This window comes from Nomascus leucogenys, chromosome 4, assembly GCF_006542625.1.
Source record: "Nomascus leucogenys isolate Asia chromosome 4, Asia_NLE_v1, whole genome shotgun sequence".
Taxonomy (NCBI): Eukaryota; Metazoa; Chordata; class Mammalia; order Primates; family Hylobatidae; genus Nomascus; species Nomascus leucogenys.
Window position 1 is genome coordinate 21,940,513 of NC_044384.1, and position 19,309 is coordinate 21,959,821.

Below are 19,309 nucleotides of genomic sequence, written 5' to 3' on the forward strand. Positions count from 1 at the left end.
GCTTGAACCTGGGAGGCAGAGGTTGCAGTGAGCCGAGATCGTGCCACTGCACTCCAGCCTGGGTGACAGAGCGAGACTCCGTTACAGAACAAAACAAAATTCACATCCATGTTCCTAGAAGGACGGTGACTTTAACTCGTATCTGACTGTCCCCTTGCTATTCTGTCCTTAACATTGGGGCATGTTGACACGTTTTCACCTACAGGTATATTGCCATGAACTTGCAATCTGCCGCAGTAGGCAAGCCCCAGTATACCTGTCTCCTGCGTGTGGTTTGCCCCCCAGGGGTAGCCTCCCCACTGACTGGCTTGCTGTGCATCTCAAGGTCCCTGTCTCAACCTCTCCTTCTCCTCTATCCCATTTCTACCCATCTGGAGCTCCTGCCTCAACAATTTGGCTCCAGGGGTACCCTGCTCTGAGCATGGGCTGGCTGGAGGCAGGAGAAAGGAGCCTTGTGTCTCACGGAGTGAGAAAGATCCCAAACTGGATAGAGGCAAACTGGATGGTGACTAAATTCTGTGGTGCCATTGCATATATAATACAGGCCTGTCAAGGCAAGTGGCATTTTGTGGACTGCTCCGGAAAGATCTAAACAAATTTTGAGACATCTAACTGAAATGTGAAATCTTGGACTGCAGTTCCCATTGGCAGCTGGGGTGGGTGGGCACCTAGAGGCACTTCTGCCTGAGTGCAAGAAAAAGCAGTTCTCATTAGCTGGGCATGGTGGCATGCACCTGTAGCCCCAGCTACTCAGGAGGCTGAGGCAGGAGAATCACTTGAACCTGGGAGGCAGAGGTTGCAGTGAGCTGAGATCGCACCACTGCACTCCAGCCTGAGTGACAGAGTGAGACCCTGTCTCAAAAAAAAATGCAGTTCAGCAGTTCTCAGCATGAGGGTTTTATGAGCAGGATGCTGGGCTGGCTGGGTTTTAATCTGGACTCTACTGCACACTTGTGTTTTTTTTTTTGTTTTTTTTTTTTTTTTTTTTTTGAGACAGAGTCTTGCCCTGTCACCCAGGCTGGAGTGCAGTGGTGCAATCTCGGCTCACTGCAAGCTCCGCCTCCCAGGTTCACGCCATTCTCCTGCCTCAGCCTGGGACTACAGGCGCCCGCCACCACGCCCGGCTAATTTTTTTGTATTTTTAGTAGAGACGGGGTTTCACCGTGGTCTCGATCTCCTGACCTCGTGATCCGCCCGCCTCGGCCTCCCAAAGTGCTGGGATTACAAGCGTGAGCCACCGCGCCCGGCCTCTACTGCACACTTGTGAGACCATGGACAAGTTTCCTGACCTCAGTGTCTTCATTTATACAAGGGGAATAACAGGACCTACCTTATTGGATCCTTGTATATTTAAATGCATTTGTGTGTGTTAAATGCTTGGTATGGTACTTGACACATAGCACTGGCTCAATAAATGCTAGCTGGTGCTATCATTAATACATTATGAAATCAGAATTACAAATAAAAGTTCTTCAACCAGATCTACTGTTTGCTCTGCATTTGGGATGCCCCAGGCTCAGTGCTCTTGAATGAGCTTACTTTCCCCACATCCATTTCAATTATCTACTCTGGAGTCATCTTTGGCTGTTTCTTGCCATTTGAGATAGTCCGATGGCATTTAAGATATTTTAAAAATCAATTTAGAGGGAAGTGTGTGTGTTTTCATGAATTAAAGCTCAAACCAGTTGCCTGCTGGCTTAATGAAGTACTGGCAGTTTCTTGCTTTACCCCAGCACCTCCAAGGAGCCTTGCACTGAGTTTCTTGCTGATGGGTCTTGATTTTTAACTAAACGAGGAATTGGTGAATGAATGGTCTTCCATTCATAGTGGGTTTGGAGTGGGAAGGCGCATGGGCATACCTAGAAAGGCTCTAGAGGAACTAGCTTTATTTGAACCCAAGGAAGGCGTTTAATAGCAGAGCAGGGAGAAGGCAGCTAATCAGATCTGGCAGGGCAGGCCCAGGAGGAGATATGGCTCTGAGGATGGAGGAGTCATGGGTCAGGCAGAATGCGTGGCTCTAGGGAATGGCGGCCAAGCCTTCCTGGCCATCAGAGGTTTTGAGCAATGCATACACTTGGCTCTGCTTTCTTTCTGAGCTGGTCCTCCCCTTAATATGCCTGGGTCAGACTACGGTTGAGCAAGGAAGCTGTCCTGTCTGAGTACACTTCCCAAAGCCACCTGTCCCTCACCATCAAGATCGGGATACTCAGCCACCCACCTTACTCACTGGGAAGCTGCCCACCTGATCCTTCATGGGAAGTGGAAAGTGGGCTCTTTTTATCCAGGCTGGTCAAGTCCTTGTGGAGCAGCTGGGAAAACAAGAACATCTCTGAATTTGTAGAAATTATCATCTACCTCTGGCTTCTTGGACTTTTTAACTGGTTACAGTGTTTGCTGCTATGGTCGGCCCAAGGGTTAAGCCTTTCTCTTGGGTGTGTGTTTCATTTTACAGCATAACTCATTTCCTCCTTACATCAATTTCCACTTCTATCCTTGGCATAGGGATTTGTTACCAACTTGGCATGCAACCATCTCTTGCGTTTTAGTTTTAGAACTTGGAGTAAGGATTAGCTATGTAATATTTTGAATCCTTCATACTGACTTTGGTAAAATACACAATAGAGAAAGCTTTAAAAGCTTAGCTTTTTTTTTTTTTGGCACGTAAACAGTAAAAATGGCCTTTTAGAATTCTAATCTGGACTATATTTTCCTCCCTCAATTCCCTTGACTGGTTATTTTTAGGATTTACAGATGGCTTTGGAGAATAGGTATGATTCTAGGATTCTTCTTAGTGGCTTAAGAAAATTCTTTTTTTTCTTTTCTTTTTCTTTCTTTCTTTCTTTTTTTTTTTCTTTTTTTTTGAGACAGGGTCTCACTCTGTTGCCCAGGCTGGAGTACAGTGGCATGATCTTTGCTGACTGCAACCTCTGCCTCCTGGGTTCAAGCAATTTTCCTGCCTCAGCCTCCCCAGTAGCTGGGACTACAGGTGCCCACCACCACACCTGGATAATTTTTGTATCTTTTAGTAGAGATGGGGTTTCACTATGTTGGCAAGGCTGGTCTCGAACTCCTGACTGCAGGTAATCTGCCTGCCTCAGCCTCCCAAAATGCCGGGATTACAGGCGTGAGCCACTGCTCCCAGCCAGAATTCCTTATATCTCATTATAAAAGTGATACCTAGGATATTTGTAGACTGTATATAATGTATAATTGTTAATTGTCTTGCTTTATACCCTATAGATTTTTAAAAAATCAATTTAGAGCTCTGTGTGTATATATTTGTATGTGTGTGTGTTTTCATGAGTGAAGACCCAAACCAGTTGCTTGCTGGCTTCAGGCAGTAAAACCAAAATGCCTGACAAGTCTTAGACCTAATCCTGCTTATACTTCATTTCCTGGACCAGTGCTGGCTTAGGGAACTTTCTGGGATGATGAAAGTGTTCAGCTTTTTTTTTTTTTTAGATGGAGTTTCGCTCTTGTTGCCCAAGCTGGAGTGCAATGGCATGATCTCGGCTCACTGCAACCTCTGCCTCCTGGGTTCAAGCGATTCTCCTGCCTCAGCCTCCTGAGTAGCTGAGATTACAGGCGTGCACCACCACGCCTGGTTAATTTTTTGTTATTTTAGTAGAAACAAGGTTTCACCATGTTAGCCAGGCTGGTCTCGAACTCCTGACCTCAGGTGATCCACCCACCTCGCCCTCCCAAAGTGCTGGCATTACAGGCATGAGCCACTGAGCTCAGCCCAAAAATGTTCTGTTTCTAGCCACTAGTCACAGGTGGCTGTTGAACACTTGAAATGAGGCTAGTGCAACTGCCGATCTGGCTTCTAATTTTAGCTAATTTAATAGCCGCACATGGCTCGTGGCCACTGTACTGGATGGCACAATGGCCTTGGGTTGTTCTTACCCGAGCAGCAGAAGGCTTTCTGAGGAAATGGAGCTTGAGTCGTGTGAGATGGTGCGAGAATTAGAGGGGCACGTACCACTGCCCCCTTCCCCACCTGCTGAGTCTGCGACTCTACTGGACCTATGCCTTCTCCCGGAGGCAATGAGCTCACCTTAGTTCTTAGAGCTTCAATTCTTGAATGCTGCAAGCCTGCCTGAGGTTGGCTTCCTTTTATCCTGTGGAGAAACCGTAGGCTCCTAATGTCCTTTTTGATAGACCTCACCTCTCTCTTCCTTGCTCATTACTTGCCCCATCACTCTCTGACTGCCCATGACACGGAAAGATTTGCAATTTCAAGAACAGGCTGTTCTTACCTCTAGACTTGTGCAAATCGGACACTCTCCAACTGAAATGCTCTGTCCCTTTCATGTACCTGTCTGACTCCTCCATGTCCTGTAGGTCTCAGGTTAGATCTCAATTTCTGCAGCACCTCCTCTAGGAAAGGCTTTCTTGACCTCTCCTAGGACAGATGGATGCCTTACCTAGTATGTATACTGGGTGGATTCCCATCACAGCACACTTGATTGAAACTGCTTACTTACCTACAAGTCCCTGCTCCTGCCCTAGAGCTTCTTAAAGGGTGGTCCCTGTACCGGCAACATTGGCATCACCTGGGAGCTTGATGGAAATGAAGAGTCTTGGACCCCAGCCCAGTCCCCCTGAATCAGAAATCCTGAGCGTAGGGGCTAGCAATTTGTGCTCAACAAGCCTACCAGAGGATTTTCATATGTGCTAAAGTTTCAGAGCCATTGGGCTGAACCCTTAGCCCCATTAAGGTAGGATCTGTGATTTTTGGTTTGCCACTGTCCCTAGCTTTTAGCACACTGCCTGGCTAGATACTTGAGAAACAGTCAGAGAAGAAATTCCAGTTATTCTTTTGGCAACTTGTCTGATCAGGAAATTTTTTAGCTGAAATCAGTTTAAATCTATTCTCCTTTCTCCAAAGGAGATAAAGAACAACTGAGTACTTAAAAAAAATTATTGTTATCTGGGCTCTGTGGCTCCTGCCTGTGGATCACCTGAGGTCAGGAGTTTGAGACCAGCCTGGCCAATATGGTGAAACTGTGTCTTTACTAAAAATACAAAAAATTAGCCAGGCGTGGTGGCAGGCACCTGTAATCCCAGCTACTGGGGAGGCTGAGGCAGGAGAATCACTTGAACCTGGGAGGCAGAGGTTGCAGTGAGCCAAGATGGCACCATTGCACTCCAGCCTGGGCAACAAGGGCAAAACTCTGTCTCAAAAAAAAAAAAAAAAGAAAAGAAAAAAAAATATTGTGATAAAATATACACAACATACGATCTACCATCTTAACTTTTTTTTTTCTTTTTGAGACAGAGTCTTGCTTTGTCACCCCAGCTGGAGTGCAATGGCGTGATCTCAGCTCACTGCAACCTCTGCCTCCGGGGTTCGAGCGATTCTCTTGCCTCAGTCTCCTGAGTAGCTGAGATTACAGGCACCTGCCACCATGCCCAGCTAATTTTTGTATTTTTAGTAGAGATAGGGTTTCACCATGTTGGCCAGGCTGGTCTCTAACTCCTGCCCTCAGATGATCCAGTCAGCTTCCCAAAGTGCTGGGATTATAGGTGTGAGCCACTGCACTCAGCCTTAACCTTTTTTTTTTTCTTTTGAGATGGAGTCTCGCTCTGTCACCCAGGCTAGAGTGCAGTGACGTGATCTTGGCTTACTGCAACCTCCACCTCCCAGGTTCAAGCGATTTTCCTGCCTTAGCCTCCTAAGTAGCTGGGACTACAGGTGCCTGCCACTCTGCCTGGCTAATTTTTTGTATTTTTAGTAGAGACGCGGTTTCACCATATTGACCAGGCTGGTCTCGAACTCCTGACCTTGTGATCCACCTGCCTTGGCCTCCCAAAGTGCTGGGATTACAGGCATGAGCCACTGTACCCGACCCAACCATTTTTAATTATACACTTGAGTGTCTTTAAGGGCATTCACATGGTTGTGCAACCATCACCGCCATCCACCTTCAGAACTTCATCTTCTCCAACTGAAGCTCTGCACTCATTAAACAACTCCCCTTCCTCCCAACCCTTGGCAACCATCATCCGACTTTCTGTCTCTGAATTTGCCTACTCTGCATTCCTAATGTAAGTGTAATCATACAGCATGTGTCCTTCTGTGACTGGTTTATTTTACTTAGCATGTCTTTATGCATGTGCCAGGATTTCCTTTTTAAGGCCAAATGATAGTTCCTTGTCTCTATACCACATTTTGCGTATCCAGTTATCAGATAGCATTTGGATTGTTTTTACCTCTTTGCTTTTGTGAATATCACTGTTATGAACACGGGTCTACTGTATAAATATCTGCTCGGATTCCTGCCTTCAATTCTTTTGGGTATATACCCAGAAGTGAGATTGCTAGATCCTGTGGTAATTCTATGTTTATTTTTTGAGGAACCATTATGCTATTTTCCATAGTGGCTGCACCATTTTATATTCCCACTGGCAGTGCAAAAGTGTTTCAACTCCTCCGCAGCCTCACCAGCACTTATTTTCTGTCTTTTTGACAACTGAAAGTGAAAAGTTAATTCAAGAACAGTGTCAGGCTGGGCACGGTGGCTCACACCTGTAATCCTAGCATTTTGGGAGGCCGAGGCAGGTGGATCACTTGAGGCCAGGAGTTTGAGACCAGCCTGCCTAACATGGTAAAACCCCATCTCTACTAAAAATATAAAAATTAGCCGGGTGTGGTGGCAGGAGCTTGTAATCCCAGCTACTGGGGAGGCTGAGGCAGGAGAATCACTTGAACCCAGGAGGCAGAGGTTGCAGTGAGCCGAGATCGCACCACTGCACTCCAGCCTGGGCTACAGAGCAAGACTCTTTATGAAAGAAAGAGAGAGAGAGAGAGAGAGAGAGAGAGAGAGGAAGGAAGGAAGGAAGGAAGGAAGGAAGGAAGGAAGGAAGGAAGGAAGAGGAGGGAGAGAAAGAAAGAAAGAAAGAAAGAGAGAGAGAAAGAAAGAAAGAAAGAGAAAGAAGGAGGAAGGAAGGCAGGCAGGCAGGCAGGCTCCCTGGGGCAGGTGGCTGCACAGTCGTGGCGGAGGTGACCAAAGCCACATGTCCGTCGTTCGTTCATCTGTCCATGCCAGATGGATCGTGGGGAAGGTGATTGGGATGAAAATACAAAAGACTGCTAAAGCGAGAGTGACCGGGCTTGTTCTGGATCTCTATTTATTGAAGTATTATAATAAGTGGAAAATCTCCTTTGTTCACTATGGCCTTCGGCAGTGCACAGCTGGGGATATCGTGCTTCTCAGAGCTTTACCTGTCCCATGAACAAAGCATGTGAAACACGAACAGGCCAAGATCATTTTCAAAGTTGGAAAACTCATAGATCCAGTGACAGGAAAGCCCTGTGCAGGAACTACCTACCTGGAGAGTCTGTTGAGTTCGGAAACCACCCAGCTAAGCAAAAATCTGTAAGAACTCAGTATCTCTTCAGCACAGTGAAGGAGGAGTGGAAGAAGGAGCTAAAGGGAAAGATTGACATGTTTATATTATGGAAAAATAAATTTTCAAAGCTTCATCACCAAAAAAAAAAAAAAAAAAAAAAAGAACAGTGAAGAATTGTGTCAGAGGAAGAGAAAGTTTTCCAAATTTTCTTAAATTTACGTACTCGGTCAATTAAAACCCATACATTGAGTACTTATTGTGTAATAAGTTGCTGTGTTAAAAGAAATGACATCAATAGAATTGATTCCAGTAGGTTCCATTTAGTTCTAACAAACTTGAAAATGTTTGTTAGAATTTGAAAAATAAATGCATATGAAAACTTAAATGTTGAAATGTTACCTCTCGTTTCTGATACAATTTGTGGAAACAGAGCTCTATCTTTAGAGTACAATTTTTTTTTTTTTTTTTTTTTTGAGATGGAGTTTCACTCTTCTTGCCCAAGCTGGAGTGCTGTGGCACAATCTCTGCTCACCGCAACCTCCACCTCCCAGGTTCAAGTGATTCTCCTGCCTCAGCCTCCCTAGTAGCTGGGATCATAGGCATGTGCCACCACGCCCGGCTGATTTTGTATTTTTAGTAGAGACGGGGTCTCTCCATGTTGGTCAGGCTGGTCTCGAACTCCTGACCTCAGGTGATCTGCCCGCCTTGGCCTCCCAAAATGCTGGGATTACAGGCATGAGCCACCGTGCCTGGCCTAGAGTACAATTTTTTAACAATCATTTCATTCTGACAATCAATCCTAAGAAATAACTTTATAACAGTGCAAAACGTGTGTTCAAGGAGTTCATTTTCCCTCACTTAGATTCTCATTCTTTGAACTCCTGACTTTCTTAGAATGCCAAGTGCCAGTTATCTTTGGATCAAGAGAAGTAATCTCTATCAACATCTGGTTGCTATGTCTCAGATTTTTAAAAGATTTTTCAAGGCTGTAAAGACACAGAACCTGTGAATTACTACATTTGGGAAGCACATTCCTTCATCAGGAGATAATGGGTTTGGTAGTTTAAGTAACAGAGAGTACAGCCTGTAGGAAAGATATTCCAAGTGCTAAAAAGGAACAATGAAAAAGCAAAAAAGTAAGTAGGCTTATGTTTATGGTGCTGGGCACATGCACCACTGTTCACTGTAAATATCTTTGATTTGTCATCAATTGAGGATCACGGGATATAAGCAGCCTATTGCTCTCCTCTTCTGCCTTTACTGTGTGTTCCACTCTTGAGAGTAAGACTTAATGCAAAAGGGCATTCTTTCAACTAGGTACCATGTGTGTCACTATACATTTGCCAAACCCCACACAACAAAGAGTGAACCCTAGTGAACTGTGGACTTCATGTAAACTAGGGACTTTAGTTACAATATGTCATTACTGGGGCCGGGCACATTGGCTCACACCTGTAATCTCAGCACTTCGGGGGGCCGATGCGGGCAGATCACTTGAGGTCAGGAGTTCAAGACTAGCCTGGCTAACATGGTGAAACCCTGTCCCTACTAAAAATACAAAAATCAGCCAGGCGTGGTGGCGGGCACCTGTAGTCCCAGTTACTCAGGAGGCTGAGGCAGGAGAATCTCCTGAACCTGGGAAATGGAGATTGCAGTGAGCCGAGATCACATTACTGCACTACAGCCTGGGTAATAGAGTGAGACCCTGTCTCAAAAGAAAAAAAAAAAATACATATATATATATATGTGTGTGTGTGTGTATCTCATTATTGGCTCATCAATTGTAACAAATGTGCCACTCTAATGCAAGATGTGAATAGGGTACACTAAGGCACGGGGCTGAAAGGATATGTGGGGATTGCCACTCCATTTTTCCGTAAACCTAAAACTATTCAGTAATAATCCTTTTTTTTTTTTTTTTTTTTTTTTTTTTTTGACAGAGTCTCGCTCTGTCACCAGGCTGGAGTGCAGTGTCGCGATCTCGACTCACTGCAACCTCCACCTCCCGGGTTCAAGTGATTTTCCTGCCTCAGCCTCCCGAGCAGCTTGGACTACAAGTGTGCACCACCATGCCCAGCTAATTTTTGTATTTTTAGAGATGGGGTTTCACCATGTTGGCCAGGAAGGTCTCAATCTCTTGACCTTGTGATCCGCCCGCCTCAGCTTCCCAAAGTGCTGGGATTACAGACGTGAGCCACTGTGCCTGGCCTAGTCCATTAAAAAAAAAAATAGGAAAAGAAAAAAACCTATAGAATTAGGAAATTTAGTGCCAGAAAGGACCTCAGCCATCTTCTGGAGAAATGCAGGGGACAGACTCTACCTGTTCCCCATTCCAGGTTCAGTAGATTGGGTTCAGGTTCAACAAACTATTGCTGTTAAAAGCACACTGTGGGATTCTGATGTGTGGTCACATCTTAGAATCATTGATCTGGTCAAGAACCCTCACTGACAGATGATAACCTGAGCCCAGGTGAGGATGTGACCTGCTAAGGCCATACTGCTCGTGGTGCCATGCTAGAGTAGAGAATAGGTCTCTCCCACTCTCTGTCTTATCTCAAGAATCTTCAGAGAGTCCATTGCATTTGAATCTAAAACTTTCTTGAAGATAAATATCACAGTTGCCCTGATAGCAACAACAACACAGCATGGGTGCAATAGCTCACACCTATAATCCCAGCACTTTGGGAGGCCAAGGTGGAAGGATTGCTTGAGGCTATGAGTTCAGGGAATTTTATTTCATTTCATTTCATTTCATTTCATTTCATTTGACAGAGTCTCGCTCTGTTGCCCAGGCTGGAGGGCGGTGGTGCGATCTCGGCTCACTGCAACCTCCGCTTCCTGGGTTCAAGCGATTCTCCTGCCTCAGCGTCTGGAGTAGCTGGGACTACAGGCGCGCACCATCATGCCCGGCTAATTTTTGTATTTTTAGTAGAGATGGGGTTTCACCATGCTAGTGAGGCTGGTCTCGAGCTCCTGACCTCATGATCCGCCCACCTCGGCCTTTCAAGGTGCTGGGATTATAGGTGTGAGCCACCGCGCCCAGCCAACTCCATCTTAAATAAAAAAATAAAAAGTATCTTCCTTATTACCTTGGTGAACAAAGAGGAGGATACAGTATAGCCACATTTCCTTGTCAGAAGCTTCATGAAGATGAGAAGAGGTTGCAGGAGGTTCGGGTTAAGTGCCAGAATGTGCATTACTCTTGGGCTGGATCTTGTGGAAGCCACTAGCTGCTCTTTCCCTTAAAAGAAACCATGTTCAGTTTGGGGAAGGTGGAAGAGCAAAGACGAAGGTGGAGATGGGCTGACCACGGAGGGAGTTCCTCAGGCATCTCTGGGGCTGCAGGCTCTGTTCCCAGCTGGAGGGGTCTTAGAGACAGGCCCTTTCCCTCTGCTGGATCTAGGACAGGTAGAAGCAGAAGCTACTCAAGTATCTCATCCACCCAGGCATTATACCAGAGTGACTGTGTTTATGAAATGTTCATCCCGAGACTTTATTAATCATGACATTACTGTACTGAATTCATCTTTGGCTTCCTTCACTTACATTTCTACCGGGAATTAAAATCACTATGTGGGAGGATAATTTGTAGTCATTTTTCCCCCCGATCTTTGTATATTGGAGGGATTGGGAGAGATTGGCCAACTTGGAATATCCAGGTACTGCAGCACCAACCTCCTTCTTGCTGGTGTGTAGAAGGTTTGGAGTGATAGCTTCTTTCTAGTGCCTTTGAATTTGGGTGCTAGTGACAAAGTGAGTGGACCTCCTAGCAGCTCTCCTACATGATGGGAGTGGTAGGAGGGTGGTAGCAATTGCCAATCAGAGACAATTAAGCTGCAGTTGGTTTGCACAGGGCAGGCGATGGTGTCCTGTTCTGAGTCATCCAAATACCTTTTTTTTTTCCGAAACGGAGCCTCGCTCTGCCTCCCAGGCTAGAGTGCAGTGGCGCAATCTTTGCTCACCGCAAGCTCCGCCTCCCAGGTTCACGCCATTCTCCTGCCTCAGCCTCCCGGGTAGAGTAGATGGGACTACAGGCGCCCGCCACCACGCCCGGCTAATTTTTTTTTGTATTTTTAGTAGCGATGGGATTTCATTGTGTTAGCCAGGATGGTCTCCATCTCCTGACCTCGTGATCCGCCCGCCTCGGCCTCCCGAAGTGCTGGGATTACAGGCGTGAGCCACCGCACCCGGCCCCTCCTGGTTTCTTTGATGACCACTTGCCATGAGTTACCAGATTATCTGTCAGGGATTAAAGGTTCACAAGGTGATTTTTAAAAAATTCTCAGTGAATATTTACTTAGTTGCTACTATTGGAGCTACCACCTTAGATTGAAATTTTGCCTAGGGAAGGTCCCTGGAGTCGTAAATATCTTGCCTAGAGGTTGATAAATTCACTGCAGTACTATGCTACCCCTAGTTAAAGTTGAGTCTTTAAAGGAAAGCTAGACTTTAAGGACCTAGGGTGGTAGATGAGAACTTCTGTCTTGGAAAACAGAGAAAGAAAGGGAAGCAAGCCATGGTGGGATCTATGGATTTCTTTTTTGAGATGGAATCTCGCCCTGTCGCCCAGGCTGGAGTGCAGTGGCACAATCTCAGCTCACTGCAACCTCCACCTCCTGGGTTCAAGCAATTCTCCTGCCTCAGCCTCTGGAGTAGCTGGGACTACAGGGGCGTGCCACCACACTCGGATAATTTTTGTATTTTTAGTAGAGTTGGGGTTTCACCGTGTTGGCCAGGATAGTCTCTATCTCTTGACCTCGTGATCCTCCCCCCTCAGCCTCCCAAAATGCTGGGATTACAGGTGTGAGCCACCATGCCTGGCCTATGGATTTCTTTTAAAAGTTTTCCAGGAAAATGATTTATACATAGACATAAGACATAAATATTTCTCTACTTGCAAACAGTTGCCTGAGAAGTGACTTCTAGTAATTATAGAAGATATTGCTAAGCGAAAAAAGCAAAGTGCAAAAGAACATATATTTTCTACTTTTGTAAAAGAAAAAAGGAAACATAAGGAAAAATACAACTATCTTTTTTTTTTTTTTTTTTTTTTGAGACAGAGTTTTGCTCTTGTTGCCCAGGCTGGAGTGCAATAGCAAGATCTTGGCTCATGGCAACCTCTGCCTCCCGAGTTCAAGTGATTCCCCTGCCTCAGCCTCCCAAGTAGCTGGGATCACAGGCATGCACCACCATGCCCGGCTAATTTTGTATTTTTTTTTTTTTTTAGTAGAGATGGGGTTTCTCCATGTTGGTCAGGCTGGTCTCGAACTCCTGACCTCCGGTGATCCACCCGCCTCAGCCTCCCAAAGTGCTAGGATTACAGGTGTGAGCCACTGCACCTGGCCTATCTTCTTATCTTTATAAAACACACAGGACGGATAAACAGAAAACAGTAAAGTCGATTACCAACAAAGTGTGGGTAGGAACAAGGAGAAGAGGTTATGTGAGGAGGGTTACTTGTCTAAGACACCCTTTTGCATCGTTTTGGCTTTGGGGAGCCTGTTAATGTCCTACATATTCAAAAATAAATTTAAGTCAAGGATAGGGGCCAGACTTGGTGGCTCATGCCTATAATTTCAGCACTTCGGGAGACTGAGGTAGGGGGATTGTTTGAGCTGAGGACCAAATGATCTACCCACCTAAGACCAGCCTGAGCTACATGGTGAGACCCCCATCCCTATTTTTTTAAAGTTATATTTAAATATAAGTATATATATAATAGGGATAGGGGAAACCCTAAAACTGAGAGCAACCTGAAATGAAGAAACCCAGTTATATTTCAAATGAAGTCCATAACCACAGTGAAGAGGGGAAAAAAAGAAATAATCCAGGGAGCTATGAACACAGTATTCTATGATATATGCTCCATCTTGTCTAAAATTGGTTGGTGAGGGAAACTCGGCAAAGCAATTTTAAACTCTTATGGTATACTTTATGTAGTGATACTGGCAAAGCAACTCTGAAACAGTTTTAGATGTATTTTAGCATTGAGCAAATGAGTTACTGTTTTGGAGAGCCAGGGTTCTCACTAAGAAAGAAGGAACTTATAGATAGGAAATGGGAGATGGGGGAAAAGAACATTGTGGGAATCAACTGGAATCGGAGGAATAGGTATGAACTGATTTCTGAAATACATGCATGTATAAGTATTCCCATGTAGCATGCATGTGTGCATAAGTGTCTATGTATGTGTGTGTGTGTATACTTTTTTTTTACTTAGCTCTGTCCATCAAAGGACCAAGAAGCGAAGCCACCCCACTAGTAACAAGCACATCAAGGGCCAAGATCTTGGTCTCTGTTATCATTTCCCATTCAAAGGAACCAGGGCTACTGGGAGAAATGGCTGATTACAGGCTGGGGCAGGAGAGGTACAACTTGAGCCTGGAACATCTTGTTATTGTCACAAGGTATGGACATGCTGAAAGAATGATGGGAGCCTGTCGCAAGGACACGTGCTAGTTTGACAGTGCTTTTATTGGCCAAACCAGGGACCATGTGGACACCAAAATAATTATGGACAGTAAGGAATTATATGCCATTGGAAAAAAAATAGGAATTTGCACATCCATATTGATTACTAACTAATAAGTGGAAAGTAGGGAGGATATGCTTACAGTGGCATGCCCAGGCTGACCAATATTCATGGAGGGAATGGGTGCTGTGAAATCATCCTTTCATGGCCATTGTAGTAGAGACTGGATCAGGGGAGAACCATCCATGAGTGTCACGTTTAGGAAGAAATTGTGATAAGGAACGGGACATTTGCGATGTCTTAAAAGTGTCTCCCCACAAATTACAAGTTCAAAAAATACATACAGTGGAGAAATCAAACAACACGTTGACCGCATGACCAAAGTATAAAATCAAAATACAGTCACCGACAAGGGGCAGAGACCTCATGTGCCTCCAGATGTCACATCTGAAAGGATGCAGCATCACCTATGTGATGTTCCGGCAAGAACAAAGACCTTGAATTCAATCACGAGGAAATGACAGAGAAAGCCCAAAGGTGGGAGGTTCTGTTTTAAAAAGAGAGAGAGAGAGAGAGAGAAGGAATACCATATTCTTTTAATGTCAGTGTTGTAAATGACAAATACAGGTTGTGGAGGCCGGGCACAGTGGCTCACGCCTGTAATCTCAGCACTTTGGGAGGCCAAGGTGGACAGATCACCTGAGGTCAGGAGTTCGAGACCAGCCTGGCCAACATGGTAAAACCCTGTCTCTACTAAAAATATAAAAATTAGCTGGGCATGGTGGCGGGCGCCTGTAATCCCAGCTTCTTGGGAGGCTGAGGCACAAGAATCGCTTGAACCCGGGAGGCGGAGGTTGCAGTGAGCCAAGACCATGCCACTGCACTCCAGCCTGGGTGACAGAGAGAAACTCAGTCTCAAATATATATATACATATATATATGTTGTGTAAATGCTTCATATATATATATGTATGTATATATATACACATATATATGTGTATATATATATACATATATATGTATATATATATATACATATATATGTGTATATATATATACATACATATATATGTGTATATATATATACGTTGTGGAAATGTTTCAGATTAAAGGACATGGCTACTTAAAGTAACACCTGATTCTAGACTGGATCCTGTGCTGGAGGAAAAATAATACTATAACTGACATCATTGGGTCAATGACAAAATCAGACTATTAGATAACTGTGAATGTTATTGTTAATGTTAAATTGTCTGAAGTTGATAATTCTACTATGGTTATGTAAGAGAATGTGAGAGACCACCCCTGAAGTATTTAGGGGTAAAGGGGGATAATGAACCATATGTAACTTAAGCTCAAATGGTTCAGCAGGGAGCCTGGTGTCTGGGCGCACACAAGCCCTCTTCATCTGTCTGTCCCTGGCAGTGCTGTGCTGTTAATTATGTTATGGCTGGGGATTGGATTGAATTGGAATCGCACTGCTGTGGCTCTGTAGAGAACAGGAGAGAATATGGGATTCTCTGTTTTCAAGGCCTGGAAACAATTAGAATATTGATCACCTCTAACCACTTTTTAAACAGTTAAAAGTTAAAAGCTCCCTTTGGGAGTTTGCCTGTGTAAACTTAGGTGAGGCCAGGCAGCTGACCAGAGAGGGAGACCAGCCTGAGATTCATGGATAATGACTACATCAGTCAGTAAACACACAAACAATCAAGAATTAATTTGATTAAGCAGTCAATGTGAAACTGTCAAAACTGCACGACATTTTATCAAGGCTTTTAATTTTTTTTTAAATTTTTACAAATGGAATGCTTCATGAATTTGTGTGTCCTCCTTGCGCAAAGGCCATGCTAATCTTCTCTATATCATTCTAATTTTAGTACATGTGCTGCCAAAGCAAGCACATATCAAGGATTTTTTTGTATCTTGGTAGAGAAAAAAATTAAAAGATTCAGTGTCTGTTATAATCTTTCCCTTCCCAAATGTTGATGTTGTTACATAATGCATGAATTTTACCATTTATGTAGGATGCTAGCATTACAACCATTTAATAAGGCAATTCTGATGGGAGTGTAACATGAATATATGAATACTTTCAGCCCTGGGTTCTCCAGTGCACAATTACACATTGTTGGTAAACAACCTGAGACTATTTTAGGCTGGCTGGTGTAATGTGTCTCTTATTGGCAAGATATACACTGGATATTGTGGCAGAGGTGTCAGATGTAAAGACAATTTCTATTTCTTAAAAAAGCAAACACCATAAACAAAACCACTTTATCATTCTGAAAAATTCCACATTTATTTACTATGCAAAGATACCAACTCTTAAGATGCTTTGTTCATATTATATTCTAAATTCCAGAGTTTGGGGTTTGTGACATCTTTCAGGAGATCTGAAAAAGGCAGTAATGGATACACCCCAGGCTGCTTTGCTCTAAGCAGCTGGTAGAGTAAAATATTTAATGTCTCTCTCACTACTAGGGTGACATTTTCCTGTGGCCTGAGGACAGTAGGTTACGAGTTAGGTATTTCCCTTGCTATTAATGATTCAACACACGAAAGTAAATTTGAGCCCCGGCATGGGCTGTAGTAACTTCTCAGCTGTCCCTGAAGTGTCAATTTGGTGATGTGTTTCTTCTCCTAGTATTTAATTATCTCACATAAGAATAACAATAGCTAATATTTACTGAGCCTTCCTTTGGGTCAAGCCCTATTCCAGAGCTTTCCATATATTGAATCACTTTATCCTCACAGCAGCTGTAAAAGGCAGCTGCTATTGTTTTTACTCATTTTACAGATGATAAACTGAGGAACAGCAATATTACCTTTATATATATATCTATATAGATATATATTTTTAGACAGAGTCTCATTCTGTCACCCAAGCTGGAGTGCAGTGGTGTGATCTTGGCATACTGCAACCTCCGCCTCCCAGGTTCAAGCAATTCTCCTGCCTCAGCCTCCTGAGTAGCTGGGACTACAGGAGTGCGCCACCACGCCCAGCTAATTTTTGTATTTTTAGTAGAGATGGGGTTTCACCATGTTGACCAGGCTGGTCATGAACTCCTGACCTTAGGTGATCCGCCCGCCTCAGCCTCCCAAAGCTCTGGGATTACAGGCGTGAGCCATTGTGCCCGGCCTGTATTTCATTTTTTAAAATAATCTCCTCTTAACTGTCTACGAAAAGATTATTTAATATCTGAGTTTTCAAGATGGAGCCAATGGCTGCACAAAGCATGTGTTCCCTTCAGAGCCTGTGTTAGTGATTAGTACACATGTGCTTTACACAATGGTGACTTAATGTTAATACATTGGTTTATTTGAAGGAGAGTTTTTGTTGTTGTTGTTGTTGCGTTGTTTTAATTTAGAAAGATTGCAAACATATGTAGAAATAGTAAAATGAACTCCCTTGTTCAAGGCCAAGGCCAATGTCGTTTTTATCTATAGATCTGTCCACTTCCTCTCCATATTATTTCCAAGCAAGCTCAGCCAATGCATCTTTTCATTCAACCTGGTTTTGAAATTTGGTTTGTTTCACTTGTTCATACCATGATCAAGGTGGTTTGCTGAGTGTACTTTGAGGAAAGCAAAAATCTGTATCCAAGTAGTTATATTACTGGCTCTCTCTTCCCTTGGTGACACAGAGAGATCTTTCTTTTCTTTAATCGGGGTTTTTTAAGCACTCTCCTTTCTTATCTTGAAGTTATTGTCATCTAGAAAATATACAATGTCTTAAATAATTACAGCTCTGTGAAACCTTACCTTGGGGGCAGGAGACAGTGTGATTGAGGGGAAAGGATGCAGGATTGGGATTCAAATGCTAAGATCTGGTTCTGGTTCCTCTACATCTTGTCATTTCTGAGAATCTGGATACAGCCTTGAACTCTGAGCTTGATTCTACATTTGGTAGTTCTTTATGAAAGATCTACTGTGTGTTGCATGCTGTTCTGGGCAATGGAGCTATTGCAGAGAATAAAATGAAAATAATCTACTTTTCAATGATGTTTTATAGATAAGTATGTTAATGGTATATGAAAAGCTTTTGCAAACTGTGAAGTGCAGTTATAAAGGTTTTTATTGTTTTCCTACTCTGTTTTTCACTTGAAAACTTAGTTCCCTGATGTTTCAGGTTTACGATAGTTAATAATAAACTAAGCTTTATTGAAGGGGGAAATATTATGAATTATATCTCTGTGTCTTACTGAATTTCTGATGAAATGCATCACTGGAATGCCTCACTCAGTGGATATCTGGGGCCACATACTGTGCACACTACTAAGGGCTTTACATGGGATCAAGCTTCACAAGGACCCTGTCAGGTAACCATTATCTTCATGTTATAAATGGAGAAGGAGGAGCTTAGTAAGAATATTTTTCCCAAGCTTCTGCAGGTAGCAGGCCTTAGAGCTGGGATTTCATCCCCTATCTGTCTAACCTCAGACAGGAGCCCTTAACCATTTCTTGATTCTGCCCCACCTGAGAAATAAGAGGAATAGGCCATGGTCTTGCACCTTTAGATTATCATCATCATCATTATTATTATTATTATTTGAGACAGGGTCTCACTTATTGCCCAGGCTGGAGTGCCGTGGTGCAATCATGGCTCACTGCAACCTCTGCCTCCTGGGCTCAAATGATCCTCCCACCTCAGCCTCTCAAGTAGCTGGGACCACGGGCATGCACCGTAATTCCCAGCTAATTTTTGTATTTTTTTGTAGAGATAGGGTTTCGCCATGTTGCCCAGGCTGGTCTTGAACTCCTGAGCTCAAGCAATCTGCCCACCTCGGCCCTCCAAAGTACTGGGATTATAGGCATGAGCCACCATGCCTTGCCTGCACCTTTGGATTTTTACTCTGTTAGAAAGGAAAACAACCACAATACAAGCCATAATGCAAAGAATGGTTCAGGCAGTAAGTTGTTAAAGTACAAATGATAAAGACATTACATCGGGATTTGAGGACCTGGAAAAGGAATGAAGGTGCCTAGCTGCCCTTGTGAGTGTACTTGTGAGGGAGCAGAAGGTGGCTGGAGCTAGGGTGGGGCCTGCAATGGGCACGGTCAGAGCAGATAGAGCCTCTCCAAGTTCTAACGCATATGTGAAAATCTAGTAATTTCTATAATGAAGCACAACAGAAATGTCTATCAATAGATTTTGAAGATAATCTGGAAGCCTTGTAGATCCCCATTTGACCTATGGAAGCCATTTCTTGAGACTCATTGATTCTGATTTCAGAGTATGGTGAGTGTAATTGTATTTTGCGTTTGGTCCAGACAGCAAAATAAATTCCCCCTTTTTTTTTTTCGAGACAGCATCTTGGCTTACTGCATCCTCTGTCTCTCAGGATCAAGTGATACTCCTCCCTCAGCTGCCCAAGTAACTGGGACTACAGCTACACCACCATGCCCTGCTAAATTTTGTGTGTATATATATATATATATATATATATTTTTTTTTTTTTTTTTTTTTTTTTTTGTACA

General features: G+C 43.7%; 1 protein-coding gene, 1 non-coding gene and 1 pseudogene across 2 annotated transcripts in view; 2 read left to right on the forward strand and 1 right to left on the reverse strand.

Annotated features, from left to right (window-relative positions):
- The window catches only part of ATP8B1 (ATPase phospholipid transporting 8B1), a 145,887-nt gene that overhangs the window by 32,110 nt on the left and 94,468 nt on the right, over window positions 1–19,309 (forward strand). The gene's annotated exons all lie outside the window — the stretch shown is intronic.
- Window positions 6,970–7,413, forward strand: LOC100593093 (annotated as a pseudogene).
- Window positions 15,626–15,732, reverse strand: LOC115834877. Its single transcript, XR_004029877.1, has one exon. It is a non-coding gene; the product is annotated as a U6 spliceosomal RNA (small nuclear RNA).